The sequence below is a fragment of the Stigmatopora nigra genome, chromosome 20 (assembly GCF_051989575.1).
Source record: "Stigmatopora nigra isolate UIUO_SnigA chromosome 20, RoL_Snig_1.1, whole genome shotgun sequence".
NCBI lineage: Eukaryota > Metazoa > Chordata > Actinopteri > Syngnathiformes > Syngnathidae > Stigmatopora > Stigmatopora nigra.
Genome location: NC_135527.1, coordinates 4,423,501 through 4,443,713, shown reverse-complemented (window position 1 = coordinate 4,443,713; position 20,213 = coordinate 4,423,501). Strand labels below are relative to the sequence as shown.

At 40.5% G+C, this 20,213-nt stretch overlaps 5 non-coding genes across 5 annotated transcripts; 3 read left to right on the top strand and 2 right to left on the bottom strand.

The window, feature by feature from the left end:
- Window positions 1–550: 550 nt before the first annotated feature.
- On the top strand, window positions 551–623 carry trnaf-gaa (transfer RNA phenylalanine (anticodon GAA)). The gene has a single exon. It is a non-coding gene; the product is annotated as a tRNA-Phe (tRNA).
- Window positions 624–3,508: 2,885 nt separating this feature from the next.
- On the top strand, window positions 3,509–3,582 carry trnai-aau (transfer RNA isoleucine (anticodon AAU)). Its single transcript has one exon. It is a non-coding gene; the product is annotated as a tRNA-Ile (tRNA).
- A 2,436-nt stretch (window positions 3,583–6,018) lies between these two features.
- trnai-aau (transfer RNA isoleucine (anticodon AAU)) lies at window positions 6,019–6,092 on the top strand. The gene has a single exon. It is a non-coding gene; the product is annotated as a tRNA-Ile (tRNA).
- Window positions 6,093–7,732: 1,640 nt separating this feature from the next.
- On the bottom strand, window positions 7,733–7,899 carry LOC144214014 (U1 spliceosomal RNA). Its single transcript, XR_013330223.1, has one exon. It is a non-coding gene; the product is annotated as a U1 spliceosomal RNA (small nuclear RNA).
- Window positions 7,900–19,106: 11,207 nt separating this feature from the next.
- Window positions 19,107–19,178, bottom strand: trnae-uuc (transfer RNA glutamic acid (anticodon UUC)). The gene has a single exon. It is a non-coding gene; the product is annotated as a tRNA-Glu (tRNA).
- Window positions 19,179–20,213: the final 1,035 nt, after the last annotated feature.

Below are 20,213 nucleotides of genomic sequence, written 5' to 3'. Positions count from 1 at the left end.
TAAGTGTAAAAGTTTTGTAAAGCCCTTAGTGATGCCTCCCAAACGCTCTTTAAACAATTAACGAAAAAGTGAGTTTATTGGACAGGTTGAGACCAGGAAATAGCTACGCGAGCGTAGCCTGACAATCTGGTCAAACTGACCACCTTTACACCTCCGCTGAACACGGAAATTTCTGACACGTCTTTACTGTCTCTCTGATGATCTCAGCTTGGCCTCAGAAGACGAGTACTCAACTGCCAACTTCCATTTCTTAACAGCACCTCTTCTCGCTGCCTTCTTCCTGGTTTGGATTAAGCTGGCTCAGAATTTAGTGAGCAGGTCATTGACACTGGTCATCTGAACTGCAATCCCAGCGGTGCCTATGAATATTGCACCCTGCATTTTCATATTGCTTGAAACACAGGGAGAAATAATCACAGTAATTAGTTGTTGTCCTCAATCCAACTTTTACTGTAATCCCCAACATGCAATCATTAATAACTTAATCACTTTAGCTTGTCACACCATGAGTCGTTTTGCAATCCAAGTTGGTTGCATTGCTCATGAATCAGCCGAAATAGCTCAGTTGGGAGAGCGTTTGACCGAAGTTCTAATGGTCCCTGGATCAAGCCCTGGTTTCGGCAGCACGTCGGACTAGGCAAATGTGTCCTAAATCGACTGATTCCTTATAAGTCATGCATAGTTTTGCAGTCAAGTTTTACTCTTGTCACCAACATGGTCTGAATTCGCTCAGATAAGAAATGATGGAGAACATTCCCCTGATCGACCGTGGTCTTCGTCAGTCCATTGGACTCTCTAAACAAGACCAATATCAGTAAATGCTCCAGTTTCAATATTGTACTAGTAAGCCATGAGTAAATTTGCTGTCCAAGTTGGTTGGTAATCATAATAATCAGCCAAAGTAGCTCAGATGGGAGAGTGTTAGACTGAGGATGTAACACTACCTGTTTCAACTCTGGCTTTTGGCAACACATTAGACTTTACAAACCAAGCCTAATTCGGGGGCAGTCAGTTTGAAATTGGCTTCCTTGTAAGCCATGAGTGGTTTTGCAGTCAAGTTTGATTCTTGTCACCTCCATGGCCAAAATTGGCTCAGATAGAGAACGTTGAAAATTTACGACAATATGCGAGTAATCACGAAGGTTGAGCGGGTAGCGATCCTGCTGCATCAGCATCTTCTTAAGTGCTCTAGGTCTGCATTCTAGTGTAAAGGTCCAGTAACCAGTCCTTGGAATGAGGACTCGGTGACTGGTTACGACCCCGAGTTCTGTTTGGACAATTTGAAGAATTATTTAATACAAAAATGATTAAATACACACATATATAATAGTATTACAGAATAAACCCAAAAATAAGAATTTCTTTTTTCATATTTAGTTGTAATTGTAGAATGTTTTCACTTTTTTTTAACCTTTTTTAAACTAAAATGCAATTAAACACTTGTTGTTGTTAATATTTGAAATAGATGACAAAAAGAAAAATGGAAAGAAATAAAAAGGAATTTTCCTATTTGACTATTTTCTGTTCCTTTTTCACAATGATTTTTAGGCCTGACCATGTTTTACTGTATTACTTCCGCCTTCATCAAAATGTCAAGGCATTTGCGGGACGTGTTTCAGAAAAATGATTAGTTCTTTGAAAGATTCCGATCTTGTGAAAATGATGCGATCAGGTCCGATTTCCGATCAATTTCTATCGGAATTTTGATCAGAAGAATATGAAGTGAGAAAAGGTAACTTTTGCAGAATCAATCATTTTCAAGAACATTTGTTCACAGCAATGGTAACACTTGAAAGTGGGGTAGTTTGCTTCTACAAGATAGGAACTGTTGTCAGTAGCAGAGAATGGTCTCAATCCAGTGACCTCTGGGATATCGGCCCAGCACCCTCCCGCTGCACTCATCTGCTTCTTCCAACTTGCAGCATCAAATCGAAGCACACATACTGAGGAATCGTTGGTTTTCTCACCTGCTGACGGAGCTCCTGAAGACCACCAGCGCAATAACCTCGGTCTCGGCCGGGGACTGTCATGAGTTAGTCCTGCTATTCACAGAGTCATCCATCATGCATTTAAAAATTTCCATTCCAATGAAAAACTCGGTACGAGACATTCGGCGCCAGGATTTACAAAACAATATACCATGTTGAATTTAAGCTAATAATACCGCACAGATGAGTCATTAACTTATCGTGGTGGTGAAGTTTGTATGTCCCGGTGTTGGGGTTAATCAGTCCCAGTGATCCTTGGAGCAATGTTGTCCGGGGCCTTGTAGCCCTGGTAGGCTTACCCATGGCCAACTGGTCTGATGTGAGGGATTAGACGAAGAATGGCTCAAAGGACCTCTTATGATGGGCAACATTATTGGACGAAATCTTCCTTCGCCCGGATGCAGCTAGGAAAAAGCCTGAGCGTGAGGTTGAGAAATACCGGCTCGACATAGTTTGGCTCTGGAGTTGCCCGCGGGACGAAAGGGTCGCATCCCACCATCTTCGGGTGGGGGGACGGCACCTGATTGTTGTTTGTGTGCATGCACAAAACAGCAGTTCAGAGTTCCTACTCCTTTTGGAGGGGCTGCTGGAGAGTGCTCCTTAGGGGGACTTCAATGTTGATGTGAGACCTGGAGGGAGTGATTGGGAAGAACGTCCCCCTTGATCGAAATCCGAGTGATGTTCTATTGTTGGATTTCTGCGCTCGTAGTTGATTGACAATAATGAACACCATGTTCAAGCATAAGAGTGCCCATGTGTGCATTTGGCACCAGGACACCCGCATGTCTTGGATACTCGTGTAAAGAGAGGGACGGAGCTCTCAACCAATCACAACCTGGTGTTGAGTTGGCTCTGAAGGTGGGGGCAGATGCTAGTGCTGCCCGGGAGACTTAAACGTTTCGTTCCCCTATTAGAAGGACATTCAATTCCCACTCGCCACTCCCCGCTCGACCTCACCCGTTCAAGCTCTCCGCTCGACCTCACCCGTCTGTCCCCGCATCTCCATGTCTACTGGCCCGACAGTCGCACCCGGGCCAATGCCAGCACATTGCTGTTCATTTCATTTAGGCAGAGCGCGATGGTGAAAACGCCAAAGTCGTGGGTTCGACTGCAGAACAGGCATGGCCTCCCTAGAACAAAGGTGTCTAAGTGCCATCCCAGGGAACAAATTGGGCCTGCTGCATCATTTTGTGTGGTTTGACACCCTTGTTCTAGAGTAAGTTAAGATTGCCTAAAATGATTTATTTTGCTGTAACCTAACAGTTTAGCTAGCTGACATTTGCAATTACGGTCATCACACAAAATTCATGGTCACTTTGCACATGGCTGGTTAGCTCGGGTTGGTAGGATTGAGGTGCTAATAATGCCAAGGCTGTGGGTTTGACTTCCATATGGGCCATGACCTCTCCAAAGTCAGATAAAATTACCTAGTCCAACTTCTTTTGCCGTAACATAAATGTTTAGCTAGTTGACGTGTTGCATTTGCGTTATCATTCAAATACCTGGGTTGGATAGCACATGGCCCGTTAACTCAGTTGGTCAGAGTGTGGTGCTAATAACGCCAAAGTCGTGGGTTCGACTCCCACATGGGCCATGGCCTCTCTGTAGTAGTTGAAATTGCCAAACACAACACATTTTGCCCTAACATACCATAATATCTTGTCTTGATGTTTCTTCAGTTTCTGTGATCTGGTAATTTCTCTGCTACACAAGGCAGAAGATGCCATCCGGGATGTGAAAAATCTCAGTGAGGAAATACTAGCTAGGTTTGTTCCCACCACATTTCTGTTCTTTCCAAATTCTTCAAGTTTGACTCTTTTCTTGTTGGCTCAAATAGGGAATGTTGGAGAGCGTTCCCTGAATCAACCTCGTGCTATGTCAGTCCATTGGACTTGTAAACCTGACCAATATCAGTTAATGCTCCAATAGGGATATTGTACCAGTAAGCGATGAGTCAATTTCCAGTCGTAGTTGGTTGTAGTTTCTTTCAATCAGCCGATGAAGCTCAGTTGGGAGACTATAAAACTGAAGATCTGAATGTCCCTTGTTCAATCCCAGACATCAGGCAGCACATCGGAATTTGCCCACATACCCTAATTCAGCTGGTAGTCAGTTTGAAGCCTGTTTTCTTGTAAGCCATGAGTCATTTTGCAGTCAAGTTTGATTCTTGTCACCTCAATGACCCAAATTGGCTCAGATATAGAATGTCGTGGAGCGTTCTGTTGGGGCTACTGGCCAACACTTCAATAAACACACACTGGGGCTGATAGAATGCAATTTAAATGCTGCGTCTGCAGAGGCGAGGATGCAACAATTTCAGATGCCGGAGAGGGAGACTACTCTCCAGGCTCCCCAAAGCTATCTCCCGTCAAAAATCTGCTTCAACGGTGTTTTTAATAGAGTTAAGACAAGTCATAAAAATGGGAGGCGTTAATACAAATGAAGGAGGTGGAGTACAAATGGTGTGGTGCACATTTTAACCAATAGGCGTAAATTTAATTCTATTCTAGTAACTTTTAATACATCAGAGTGCAAAAGGGTGCAAGATTAAATATAAGAATACAATTCATATTTCACACGTTCTCTGAATTGACCTCGGGCTTCGTTAGTCCATCGGACTCTCTAAACCAGAACTATATCATTTGATGCTAAAATTTGAGTATTGTACAAGTTAGCCATGAGTCAAATTGCAGTCTATTTTGGTTCCTATTCTTATCAATCTGCGGAAGTAGCTCAGTCGGGAGAACGTTGGACTGAAAATCTAACGGTTCCGGGTTTAATTCTGGGTTTTGGCGGCACATTAGACTTTACAAACCCAGCAGATTTTAGCTGGCAGTCAGTTTGAAAACGTGTCATGGGTGGTTTAGTAGTCAAGTTTGATCCTTGTCGCCTCCATGACCCGAATTGGCTCAGATAGAGAATGTTGAAAATTTACAACAATATGCGAGTAATCATGAAAGCTGTTCTGATAGTGATCCCGCTGCATCAGCATCTTCTTAAGCGTCTTTCTAGGGCTGCATTCTGGGGTGAAGGTCCAGTAAACAGTCCTTGGTGACTTGGTGACTTGTTACAATCGTGAGTTCTCCTCAGACAAATTGAAGAAGCTTTCATACAAAAATGATTTAACACACATATATAATAGTATTACTGAATACTGTCCAACACTAAGGATAAATATTTCTTTTCTCATATTTAGATGTAATTTTCGATTGTTTTCAATTTTTTCTACCTGTCTTGTTCAGTTGTTTTTTTTAAATGATACTGCATTTTTTGTTGGTAACATGCTCTCAAGTATGTGTATGAATCTAGAAGGCAATTTCAAGAACACTATTTTCACAGCAATGGTAACTCTTGCAAGTGGGGTAGTTTGCTTCTACAAAAAAAGTACTGATTGGGTGTGCCCCGTGGGGTTAATCAGTCCCAGTGATCCTTTGACCAAAGTTGACCGGAGCCTTGTAGTCCTGGTAGGGTTACCCATGGCCAACTTGTCTGATGTGAGGGATCAGACAAAGATTGGCTCAGAGGACCTCTTATGATGAGAAACACTATTAGACGAACTCTTCCTTTGCCGGGACGCGGTTAGGAAAGATCCTGAGCGTAAGGTTGAGAAATTCCGGCTCAACTAGTTTAGTGATAATTTAGTAATAGTGCCAGCACATTGCTGTTTATCTCATTTAGGCAGAGCATGGTGCTGAAAATGCAAAGGCATGGGTTCAACCGTGGAACGGCTACAGCCTCTCTAGAACACAGGTGTTAAACAGGCAGCTGGGGAACAAATCTGGCCTCCTGCATCATTTTGTGCGGTTTGACACCCTTGCTCTAGAGTAAGTTAAGCTTGCCGAAAATGATTTATTTTGCTGTAACATAACAGTTTAGCTAGCTGAGATTTGCAATTGCGGTCATCACACAAAAATCATGGCCACTTTGCACAACTTCTTTTGTCGTAACATGTGTCTAGCTAGTACATGTCTCTAGTTAGTTGACGTGTGCATTTGCATCATCATGCAAATATCTGGATTGGGTAGCACATGGCCTGTTAACTCAGTTGGTCAGAGTGTGGTGCTAATAACACCAAGGTCGTGGGTTCAACCCCCACACAGGCCATGACCTCTGTGTATTTGTTGAATTTGCCTAACTACAACCTTTTCCCTGACACAACATATGATGTTGTCTTGATGTTTCTTCAGTTTCTGTGATCTGTTAATTTCTCTGCTCCAGAAGGCAGAAGATGCCACCCAATATGTGAATCATCTCAGTGAGGGAATACTATCTAGGTTCGTTCACACCACATTTCTGTTCTTCCCAAATTGTTGTGAAATTAAATTTGTCTTCATACTCAAGCGGGCAGAACATTGTTTCTGAACTTTGCTTAGCCTCCAATGAGGAAGCCTGTAGAAAATCATAATAGAATTTGTAAGATAAGACAAAGTCTCTTTGCAATTGCTTGTTCATACATTATTAGTTTTTGTAAATATAACAACATCGAAGTCATCCTTATGACTGGCATGTCAGCATAAACACCCAACTGTCTGACTGAACAATAAATCTTAGTCTTGTGATTGGATTGATATGTCAGCACAAATACTAAACTGTCCGACACTGATCAATTACTGTTTGCCCTGCAAATGACTGAAACGTAACTGTCCAAAGTCCTACTGACAACTGTCAGTTTTGCCTGTATTTAAGACACACTCACTGGTCATTCGACAAGAGTTGCAAGAACATTGCGCTGAACAGGACTCCAATGTAAGAGCTCTCACTCTCCACTTTACAGTCTGGTAATAAACCTATTTTCTGTTTAAATTGATCTCACTCTTTCTTAGCCTGCTCCTGGAGTTGCATTTTCCTGACCTATAGCTAACACTCTCCCAACTGAGCTATTTCGGCTAATTGATAAAAATAACATCCAAATTGAACTACAAATTGACTCATGGCTTACTAGTACAATATTACAATTAGAGCATTAACTGATATTGAATTTGTTTAAAGTATTTCAACACCTTGCTGCATTGCAAGTTCTCCCAGAGAGAATGAAGGTTCATCGGACGTCTGCCACCGTCAATGGCAGCAGCCGATGGGTTAAATGAGTGTTCTTATTGATAATTTTGATATTTGATATTAATGCTCTTACATTGTCAATGCAATTACAAACTCATGGTTATAATTTTGAGAGTGAGAGATTACTTGGTTGATCGCTTTCAACAATAAACTCTCTCTCTCTGTCACATAATTGGACAGCGAGCGAACCCGTTGACCAAACGTCTAGTCGATCAAACATCCGGGGACCAAACGTCCGAGTGTCGTTTTTGTGAGACATGCCTCAGGTGTTCTATTTTCTCACAGTTGTGACACTTGGATTCTTTAAAACAGCATTCATTGGCATTGTGATTTTTTGCCTTAGATCTGTAGCATGCTTAAGTTTTGTCTGTCTTTAGCTTGTGAATTGCTCCCGTGCCGACAAGTTCACCTTTAGATCGTCTTAGCTGCTGTGTCTCTGTCAGCAGTCTCCATATTGAGTGCAATTTCAAAAGCTTTTGCAACTGTGAGTCCATTCTCAGAAAGCAATCTTCTTTGGCACATTTCAGTTTTGATTCCACTCATGAACTCGTCTCGCAGTGCTGAATCCAAAATTTGTTCCAAACTCCCAATTTGCTGCTTGTTGCTTTAGTTCTGCTACATACTGTGCCACAGTTGAATTCCTCTTTTGATTACATTTGTTAAAGCGGAAACTTACTGAGACCAATCTGAGGATAGCGCAAACGCAATCCCCCACTACCAGAAATTAAGCAGTCGAGATTCCCACATTTGGGGACTGCACAGGGGTCAGCAAAGGCAGATGTGCGATGGGTGAGCCTCGCCCTGGGCGAACCACCTTCTTGACCATGGTATCCCCCCCCTGCCGGGTAAGTATGAATGCAGTACCCTCTTCTTTCGCGTGCTCGCCATCTTCGGTTCCCGGACGTTTCGTCCAAAGACGTTTAGTCACCGGGAGAGTTTACTGTTGAAACCAGCTCTCAAAATTATAATCATGAGAGGGAGTGAGTTTGTAATTGCATTGACAATATAAGAGCATTAATATATTGATATCTAATATCAAAATATCAAAATTATCAATAAGAGCACTCATTTAACACATTGGCTGCAGCCTATTATCTAAATATCTAATATCAAAATTATCATTGGACGATGTATCATTTCCATAGTGCAGCATTAAAGATATTACCACAATCTCCCATGCTATTTACGGTCAATTCTCTTTAAAAATGCAGATTTACTTCTATTAAGAAATTGTTGCAGCCATTTTTCTCGGTCCGTCCGCCCGTGATCCGCACGACGTCCAAAATGAAGATCGCCCGTGGTAACCCAGATGTAGATCTGGCGTGACATCCGGATGTCCAGTGGAAACATTTAATCCAAACATATCCGCTTTTATTTGTTTAATAAAATAAGAAATGAAACACTTTAGCATGTCACATATACACACAGACAAGACAAATTACAATTAATATACGTTTGGATGAAATAATTCTGATAATTTAGATATCTACATATTAATGCTCTTACATTGTCAATGCAATTGAAGGTTCATCAGACGTCTACCACCGCCAATGGCAGTCAATGGCACCAGCTGATGTGTTAAATATGTGCTCTTATTGATAATTTTGATATTTTTGATAGATCTGAAATACAACTTCAGGAACAGGTTAAGAAAGAGTGAGATCAATTTAATAGGGAATAGGTTTATTACCAGACTGCAGGATGGGGAAAAAGCCAGAACAGCTGTGAACCGTTCATAGTCTGTTGTCCTTGCAACTCTCTCTTCGAATGAACAGTGTGTCAGTCTTTATATAGGAAGACAGGTTAATGTTTCTAAGACAGCGATGTCGGACAGTTTATTTATACAAAATTTAGGGCTAATATGGTTAGATATTTGCAGGACTAAGTTGTATGCAAACACAATATTTTTATAGCTCTCACACAAACTGCCGCAGCCGCAATCTTATATTGCATGACTCGAGCAAACAGTTACAAAACGAGTTGGCCACATCGCACAATACAAGCAAACAATTGCAAACCCTGTAAGCCAGCCTAACTTACATATATACACACACACACACACAGATACAAATACATTAATTTTTAACAGCCCTTACCGTCTGCTGTGCCTCCTCTCTCCGGTGGGGTTCGTTCTTCAAACGGGCCGCAATCTACTGAAACTGCCCCCTCTTTCAAAGTAAGAGTAGCTGACGTCAGTAAATCTCGGCTTTCAGTCCACCGCGGTCCGAGAAATTCAGAAATGAATCCCGGTGTTTTCAGCACCAGATAATGTGAGATCTAATCCATATACATTCAAAACCTTCGGATCAGATGAAGCACACAGTCAGTCGAGATGAGATTTCACAGACTTCAATTAAAGTAGGGGGTCAGAGTAGCCAGCGCTGGGAGATGTGTCCATTCCCCAGCCTGACCAGTTCGAATCCCTAGCTACTACCCCCAACAGTTAAGCTAGTTTTATTAACAAAGGGTCATGTGACCTAGATACAATTTTTAGGCGGGAAGAGGTGAACAAAGAAATGGGCGTGTCATTGTATATGACGCGCCCCTAACTCATAGGTGTCATGATGGAAATTTCCACTAGGCTTTGCAAAATTCTATCCTAGTAACTACACTGAATAAAAGAGAAAAGAATACATTTTATACTCCACAACCTGTCCACCAATAATATGTTTAGTGGGACGTCGGGCAAAATACAAAATGACCTGATCACTGCTATTGCTGAAGTAATGTGATAGGTTCATTAATAATTACCCTTCTGATGTAATTATCAATCACTGCAGGCAGACATCTTATTCAATTATTGACATTTAATTAAATAGATTGCATCATGGATAAGGACCTCAAGGGAAAATACAGCAAAGCAACAAGACTTCCCCTTGTCTTCAACAGTATCCTCTCGAACAGTAAATCACGTACGGCTTTAAGGCCATGAATCAAAACAATTACAAGGTTGTTGATTAATTCATAATGCATAAGCTGTAACTATAATAACAATCAAGGTATTCTAACAATAACAAAACAGGAGACAAAAAACCAACAACATTTGGATTAAAACAAGCATGCCTTCATTTGACCTAACAATCATATAACAATTACATAAAGAAGACCGAAGTGCGTCACGAGGTATGTCCACTATGCTGGAAATGGCAGATATCTGTCTTTGTTATTAGCCCGTTGCTGGATAAACAATCCTTGAAAGAAGTCCACGTGAGAGAGGACCAGCCGATTGTAAATGACCTCAAGTAATTTCGGAATGATAGGAAGAATGACTTAACAAAGAAATGGATTATTACACATATGTATAATAGTAATACAGAATAAACCCAACATAATGAGTGAAGAGATCAAAAGGGAAGTTGATAAAGCACCGTTTCTCACTGTTATGGTGGATGAGATGACAGACGACAGACGCGAGTAACGCTGTGCAGCTCGCACTAGTTCTGCATTATGTCACGGGCAGAGGGGTCACGGAGCGGTTCGTCAGATTTGAAAATGTTACCAGTGGGAATCAAGCCAACGACATTGCAGTATCATCCAATTTTTGGTGGAAAATGAATGCCTGGGTAAAGTTGTGGCAGTGTTATGACGGTGCAGCGGTCATGTCTTCTAGATGACGCTCCTTGACACCTCTGCCCGTGACAAAAAGCACAAGCAGTGCGAGCTGAGCTGCGTTACTCACATCTGCCGTCTCAGCGACCATAACAGTGACAAATTGTGCTTCATCAACTCCTCTCTCTATCTCTTCCCTCATCACTTCAGCAATAGCAGTGATCAGGTCATTTTGTATTTTGCCCAACGTCCCACTAGACATTATTAGTGGACAGGTGGCAATGTAAATCTGTATAATTTCCTGTTTGGGGATGCAGCACTTTCATCGTGTCCCTGAAATGAAAGTTCCTGCTTACCCCCCAAAAATGACAGTCTATTAGTTATTTTAAAATGTCTCTATTTTACCTTACCTTTTCGTTGTGTGCTCATCGGAGCACGTGAGCCAGGGGTAGCGTTCGTAGTTAGCGAACTGAAAGTAGCGGACAAACCTCTTCCCTGGTTGTAACAGGCTTGCGCTTCGGAGTTGACCACCCTTTCTTAATGATGTCCATTTTTATCTGGAAAAGGGCTTTGTCTGCAAATCTGCAACCAAATCCATTTGTTTTCTTCCGTCGGTCATTTTGGGTGGAGTTCGCAATCTCTGGCTGGCTGACTTTGGCTTTGGTCTGCCTATTCTATCACTATCCAATTTTAATTGGTGAAAGTGATGACGTTTCCCTACGACTGCGAGAAGGCAATGACGTATTCCTACGCCTTCGAGAAGGTCTTGGTGTCATCAAATTGATTTTTGATTGGTTAAAGCATGTCTTGTCGACACTTGTTTAATGCAGCAGAGCCTGCAGAACTGATTGAGGCCTTGAGGCAGATTTCTGACACTGACAACAAAAAATGGCAGAAATGTGATTGGTTAAATGCATCAATATGAAAACACACCTAAGAGCAGTGCAACCAGGGGGAAAGCAATGAAAAGAAGCTGACAGACGATGTGGAAGTATTCATGGACAAAATATAATATATGATTCAGATATTTCTTAGGCTAGCAGAGAAGGCCTTGAAGGCCCTGATGGGACACCACTGAGTAATGCCTTGACATACAAGTGTTCCAACATATGAAAAATTTGAGATACAAGGAAAATTCTGAGCATTTTTTTCCCTTGAAATACGAGACAAATTTGAGGTATGAGCATACCAGATGGTTCCCAATTGTGAGTCAGTGGATAAAAAAAAACTGTTAATTTCAGACATGAAGTTACTGTATTTTCACATCTGTAGAAAGAAAAGAATATTTTACATATTAATTTGTCAAATTGCTCAAATTATTGTATTCATTTTCCTCTTAGTTTTACATCTGAGCAAATAACGCTTCATTTTTTTTTGTCACCTTTGAATTTGGAAGGCTGATTTTGTCAACAAAAAGACCCAAAAAGTATTTTTGACCAAAAAGAGCTTTATTGGAACTACCAAACAAATGTGACGTTAAATAAGTTAACGTGATTCATCTTATAATATGAAAAAAGTATAAGGACATTGTACTGCTTATTTATTTATTTATTTATTTAGAGCAAAGTCATTGTCTTTCACACCATATTTCTACTAATGTTTCTAAGATCCTAGATTCAATATATCAACAATTTTCTTTAAAATGTATCATGTTTGAATACCACTCAATATTCTTATTGGATTTACTAGCAAATTCAATAGACAAAAACTGCAATTTTTCACATTTCTTAGGCATTTCTTTAACTGTGAAGACATTTTCTATATTATTTACATCACATTATTAATTATTTACTTTTTAATTTCCTAATTTAGGTGATACTATTTCGGAAAGCATTGTGAAGTGAAGAAAATCTTCAACGACACTCAATTTTCTTATACAATAACACCTTCACATAGTGTTCCAGTTTACGAGAAATTTGAGATACAATGAAAATTCTGAGCAACTTTTTTTGCTTTGAGATACGAGACAAATTTGAGATATGAGCACTCCAGATGGTTCGCAATTGCGAGTCGGTGGTATATCAGAACACAAAAATGGTTTTTCACCGGTGTGGGTTCTTGTATGAGTAATTAAGCTGTCCTTCCGTCTAAATTTCTGACCACAAACTGAACATGAAAAGGGTTTTTCACCGGTGTGGGTTCTGGTGTGCCTGTCTAAAGTTCCCTTCCGTGTGAATGTTTGACCACAAATTGAGCAAGAAAATGGTCTTTCACCAGGGTGGGTTCTCGCATTACTATTTATGTGTCCCTTGTGTGTGAACGCTTGACCACAAACTGAACATGATAAGGGTTTCTCTCCAGTGTGGCTCACCATATGTGTTTTCAAATTAGACTTTTTCCCAAAAGTTTTCCTACTCGGAAAGCATTTGCAGAGTTTGTTGCCACTGGGATTTTTCTTAACATCTTCAACATTATCATCGTCAAAAAGCAAGTCGTTGCCATCTGATAAAGGACCAATTGAATTTTCTGCTCGCCATCCTTCTGTTGAGCTGCCACTCAGAAGCTCCGCCCCTCTGTTGGCCACACCCAGATCATCTTCACTTTTGAAAGGCTCACTAGTTGACCATTTGACACATTCCTCATTTTTGATTGGAGTTTGCTCTTCTCTTTTGCACTGTTGAGGGAACTTTGGCTCCTCCTCTTTGATTTGTAACCAAGCTGAGGCGTTTTTAGGCTCCACCCCTCCGCTGGCTCCGCCCAGATCATCTTGCCACGTCAAAGCCTCTCCAGGTGACCAGGTGACATTATCTTCCTTCTTTTGGATTGGAAGTTGCACTTCTCTTCTTTGTTGCTGAGGGAACTCTGGTTCTTCCTCTTTGATTTGGGGGAACTTTTAAAGGCCAACAGAATTTTGCCCATCAGGACTAAGATTTTCCCTGAAACCTGCAAAAACAAAAAGATAATATGTATCACTACATGTAGTCCAAAATGGGAAATATTTTTTGGGTTGGGTTTATTCTGTAATGATATTATATGTGTGCATTTAATCATTTTTGTATGAAAGCTTCTCAAAATTGTCTGAAGAGAACTCGGGGGTCGTAACAATTCACCGAGTTGACCTGAGTGTTGACCTGACATCTCAAACAGTCCCGGGATCCGAGGACTGTTGATCTGGGTTTGCAACGTAGAGCCGTGAACGACTCTTGATACCAGCAGATGGCTATTAATCACCTCCAGGAAAACTTGCATAGTTTTCCTACATCGTGACGCCCTTTTCCCTTTTTTATGGATTTGTTATGTCGATTGTTACGGCTGGCAGCCTGGACACACACCAGTAGGAGGTGTTTTATCTCCAGCTCTGGCTCCACCCCTGTGACAGAGCCCTGCCCAGGCCAAACACAGCTGTAATTAATTCCCCAATCATCCCTCCTGCCCTTATTTAAAGCCTTTTCAGTAGTCAGTTCACCCCTTCCTTCCCTGGCCCTGGCTTCTTGCCTCCTTGCCCTTGCCTCCTTGCCTCCTTGCCCTTGCCCCCTTTCCTTTGCCCTTGCTTCTTCCCCTTGTTGCTGAACTGCTGCCTGTAGGCTTGTGAGTATGTTACTCCATGTTATATTTTGTAAATGGTGTTAATGATTTTGGGTTGCATAGGGGGACTTGAGATAAGTTTAGACACCCATGGGTATACATATAGTTTGTGCATTTAGACACAGTTATTCCCCTGTCTAGATTATATTACATCAGTTTAACGGTGGCATCCTTCGGTCTGATTTCCTGTATTTTTGTGGGTGTTCATTTGGACACCTGTCTGGGAGGGGGTTTTACCGTGTTTATTTGAGGGTGCCACTTTAATATCTCGTGCTTCCCCTATGTTATCCCGTAGTCTGGTTTTGTTGACTTTATTGTAAATAAAAATAACTGAAGGCTACTTGCAGTGTGTGTCCGAACTCATCTTTGACCGAACCTGTCTGCTGTGATAGTTGCGACTCTCTGGTATATCATACCCCAGGGGGAGTCGTAACATCGATGTTTGTTTTGCTTACGCAGTTGGATTAATCAATAACCTTGTAATTGTTTTGATTCGTGGCTTTAAAGCCGGACGAGAAATTACGTTTTGGGAGGATTATTCTGAGTTGGAGAAGTCTGAATGTATTCTCACTGATAAGTTTGCTTATCAAGAGGCCTATTTAATTAAATGTCAATAATTGAATCAGATGTCTGGCTGCAGTGTTTAATAATTATATTACAGTGTAATTATTAATGAACCTATCACCTGGAAAGACAAAAAGATAATATGTATCACTATGTAGTCAATAATGGGAAATATTGTTTTTCTTACTTTTACAAGTTTATTATCACAGCATGTGTTGGGTTTATTCTGTATTACTATTATACATATATGTGTGGTAAATCATATTTTGTTAAATCATTCTTCCTGTTGTTCGAAAAAATGCTCAGGGTCATAAACAGTCGTCTGGTCCTGTCACGAGGACTGCTTATCTAAGGATTGTTTATCCGACATCTTAACCAGGCTGGGCAGCAAGCAGCCAAGGTCGGGCTTCCAGCAGATGCGGATATTTGCCACGTCCATAAGACTCGTATAGTGTGCATACCTCGTGATGCACTTTGGGCTTTTTTATGTAATTGTTATGATTGTTATGTCAAATGAAGGCGTGATTGTTTTAATCCAAATGAAGGTTGGTTTTAGTTTCCTGTTTTGTTATTGTTAAAATACCTTGATTGTAATTTTAATTACAGAGGTTGTTTTGATTTATGGCCTTAAAAGCCGTACGCAAATTACTGTTCGGGAGGATACTTTGAAGACAAGGGGGAAGTCTTGTTGCTTTGATGTATCTTCCCTTAAGGTCCTTATCTATGATGCAATCTATTGAATTAAATGTCAATAATTGAGTAATATGTCTGCCTGCAGTGATTGGTAATTACATCGGAAGGGTAATTATTTATGAACCTATCAGCATGGTTGATCATTTCGCAATAATATATGCCAGAAGTCACGTTTTAGGCTTGATCCAGTCATCCAGTACCTTATTTAAAGACAAAATAGTGGTGACATTCCAATAATGTTGATTTTTTTTTTTTCATTTATTGTTATTCATCACATTAACCTTAAGGAGAAACAAGAGGCGCACAAACAAAAAGTTAAAATCCTGGCCATGCAGAAATGAACACCCCACCCCTTCTTCCTCGTTAGGTTTTACGGTTGTTGGCAGCCAACGTACTCTAGCATTATCGCCCTCTACTGTCTCAATACCTCATGCCAGGTTCTCAATTCAGATTTTAAACAGAGGGGGCGATAATGTTAAATTTGGTCTCCTAATGCCACAGCGTGGAGAGCAGCACGAAGTCCAGTTCGAGTCCAGCTAGCCGTGACACTAAATCGAAAAGCTACATTTTGAGAAAAAGTTAGGTAATTTTAAGAACATTTGCTTTAAATGATACATTGTGTTTGATCGTATTGCAAGTAACAATTTACACATTTCAATATTTAAATATAAGGGTATTTAAAGTTCATTTACAATTTACTGATGCCCAATCCCCCTCTCCCCATCATTGAAGGTAGTGTGACCGAGCGGTCCAAGGCGCTGGATTTAGGCTCCAGTCTCTCAGGAGGCGTTGGTTCAAATCCCGCCACTGCCAGTGATTCATGCACTGTACATGTTAATTTTGTTCTCAGTGCTTATGGCTCTTCACTAACGAGGAAGACCAAATGTGAAACCATTGGTGAGGGAACTGAGTCCCAAACACACTAACAGGAGTATCGTGTTTGCACACCACTGTGCCACTGACGGTACATCAAGCTTTGCGTTAATCATAATGATTTTTTTTTATGGGACTCCTTTTCGCATATATGTGGTTCTGTGTGTCTTGTTTGCCAGCCTTGCAATATCTTATGAGGGTAGTTTTTACTATTTTCCTGGGCCACACATAATGATGCGGCGGGCCAGATTTGGCCCCCGGACCGTCACTTTGACACGTGGGTTAAATGCTTCAATATGAAAACACACATCTGGAAGAAGTGCAACCAGTATATAAATGAAAGGAAGCTAACAGACAATGTGGAATTATTTAATAGAAATTACAATTATTTGTGGACAAAATATAATTAACATCAGACTGTGATTTAGATATTTCTTAGGCCAGCAGAGAAGGCCTTGGAGGCCCTGACGGCACACCACTGATATTGGGACAAATATTTTTATTCATTGCCTAAAAAGAGGGGCTTTGCAAATAGCTGGGTCGTGAAGTGGGTCTCATGTTGAAATGTGTATTTTGCCTGTTTCTAGTCATGACTCCATGAGTCTCAAGCTTCTCCTTAGTAGAGCTCTGTCCTATAGCCAGATGTGTCCTGGAACACTTGCAACATTGTCATTATCTTCTATGTGCCAGTTCATAAAAAAATGGCTTATCCTTGAAGACTTGCAACATTGTCGTTATCTTCTATTTGCCGGTTTATAATAAATTGCTTACTGTATGAAGTAGGGGAATGAAAGTTTTCTGTCTCAGGACATTTGTGGATGACAGCATTGCCTGTGGTTAACCTGTGCCCAGAATATTCTGTAATCAAACCTTCGAAGTCAATGTTCATCGCCTCCAGCCTGTATTTGGACACCCAACATCTTCCACATCCGAAATTAATCGAACCCGAGAAGGAAGACAGAGTGCTAGTTGCCAAACATGAAGTAGTGGTATTTTGTCAGGCAGAATTAAAAAGAACCAGTTTGTGGATCATTGAAAAAATAACTCTTCTCTGATAATTCTGGATTATTTGTTTTCATCCCAAGTATATTGTTCAACAAAATAAAGGATGTACATTTGTGATTCTATTTGTATAATTATTGTCTTAATATTCATTAACAAAATTCCTAAATCAAAATATTGTTGTGCATTTGAACAACTCATAAATAACCTAACTATAATAAACAAAACTAATTCAATCAAAGAAAAAATGTGTTTGAATGCAAAGTGATAGCTGACATTATAATAAATGCCCTCAAGCACTATTTCCCACTGTTTAAAACTGATTTTTTGATTGAGGTAAAGTTTTGTGTTTGGGCCATGTTTTGGGTGGGACATCTATGGCTTTATAGTTTATAACAATATTTTATTATGAAATGCTTTAGCCGCTACCTGTGACCTTGACGCTCGCTGCGAAATCAGCGTTCTTATCTTTTTGTTTTGTTTAGTCTTTTATTCCTCCCCAGCGAGGTCCCAAATGAATTGAAATGTCATCTCTTTTTTCCCTGTATATAACACATTTTAGAGAGGACTTTCATTAATAAGCTAAATTAACTCCTCATCCGATATCCAACTATATCACAATATTTTGCCAAGACCCCATTATCAAAAATATACTGCAAGCACAACCATATCATAGCAAACACCATTTTTGCTTCAGGACCCCCAAGGCCAATTATTGTAACGTCTTCACGGAAGGGGCCCAAAAAATATTTTAGTCGCTTGTACAAATCGGCCGCCCCACGGCCCACATGTTTCATTCCAATATAATCAGCAGCCGCCGCAACAAAGCGCTTCCCCCACAGTCGACACATTATTTGCCAAGTCTAGAGTCTACTTGTCTTTTTTTAATTACTTTGATACTGCGGAAAAATCTGCTCTGTAGAGATACAAATCTAGAATATACTTTTTACTTATTGTTGATGAAATCAGCTGTCACTTTTCACGGGCAATATTTGAAGCAAATGACCAACAATGCAAGGAATGAAATATAATTAAGCAATTATAGATTTAAATACTTCAGCATGTCACACTCTATCATAAATAACTTATACACTTTAGCATGTCACACTCTCCCCCACAAAAGATGACATCATTACATTCCAAATGTCTCTCCACTTGTTGGTTATTCTGAACAGTCTTGCGAAGTCGTTGCCCCACATCCTCTTCTGTGAACTGATGCTCATGAAAACTCTAGACGGCGAGGTATTAAATATCTGCTGTTTCACTGGCTGTGTTAATGGCATGTTTTCCTTTATCAATAACTTCCAGCCACTACACAAAAGTGACTGTTGGTCATCATCCTTTTCACTGTAGTGAGTATGTTTGTGGGACTGCATGCTATTGTGAATATGGACCACTCTGAGCTCTTCGACAGTCTGGAGAAGACTTTGGTTCTCCTTCTCCAGTTTTAACAGTCGACTACGGATCTGCTCACTCACCTCCTCACTTCGAGTCTGCCGACCCTGAAAGTCGTCATTAGTTTTAGATGGTTGTTCTATCTCGCCTTATGGCGAATAATTGGGGTTAGTTTCCGGAAGGTATAGAGGTCTAATATTTCTGATTCCAGACATCTAATTCAAAGTTTCCCATACTAGGAGTTGAACCCGGCCTTGCTAGGTGAAAACTAGGAATCCTGACCCCTAGACCATATGGGATATTTCATAAGAAGTATAAAGCTTTGATGACAGGCTCATTCAATTACCACATCATTTGCAATAGACATCTACTCGGCTAGAAGTGGGAAAGGCTTGTGGGATTTGTTTCTGGAAATTATAGAAAGTCAAAAGTTCTCAATCCATCCACATAGCACGAGGTTTCCCATACCGGGAGTCGAACCCGGGCCATCTGGGTGAAAACCAGGAATCCTGACCGCTAGACCATATGGGATATATCTTCTGAAGCTGATCCAGATCAAGTAGAAGCATGCAGTTTGGATGATGGACTCATGAAATTATATTGGGATCTCGCTACTTCGCGGTTCATCCATCGCGGCTTCAGAGCTTTGAGGTTTTTTTTTTTAAATGTAAAAATAAATAAATAATGAAAAATATTAATTTAAAATTAGAAATTACATTATTTTACAAAATTTGAAAACAAATATTCAATTAGAATTAGTAATTGCATCATTTTACAAAATTTTAAAACAAAGAATGCACGTATGGGCAAAGCATCACGGGCATAAACGAACGCTGATTGGCCATCTGAATACTCACTGAACTACTCGACTCCCCATTGGCCCATTCACTACAGTGGCCCAAGCTTCTCCCGACACCCATTCTCAGTCCACGCTTATCTTCTGGTATACAGTACGCTTCTCGCCAAGTAAAGTGTAAAAGTTTTGTGAAGCCCTTAGTGATGCCTCCCAAACGCTCTTTATCCCTTGGTGCATCTAGTGAACCGTAGAAAAAGCGAAATATGTTAACAATTAACGAAAAAGTGAGTTTATTGAACAGGTTGAGAGCAGGAAATAGCTACGCGAGCGTAGCCTGACAATCTGGTCGACAATGGAGGGTCTCATCTCCTCCATTGAAGAGCCCAGAAATTGATGATACATGGTAAGAGCCGTCAAATTCAGCAATCGTATTGATGACATCATGACTGTTTATAGGCGCATCTTCATCGACCAAAAAAAAAAACAATGTCCTCAACTCCCAATAACAATGTTTCTTACGCGCAAAAAAAACAGCAGAAGATCCTCCATGTGGAATACTATGTTAGCTAATTGTGTTAGCTAATTGTAGTGTTTGCTTGTTTTTGAAAGCTGAATAACGATAATCGGTTGTTCGTAAGTAAATTGTTTGGAAGAACAGTGTTCTAGACCCTCAATTGTTATTGTAAACAGACACCATATTTTACAGTTTTTTTACTACCCTGTATTTGATTTGTTTGTATGCATCAACATGGCACCTGCAATCTGATGTG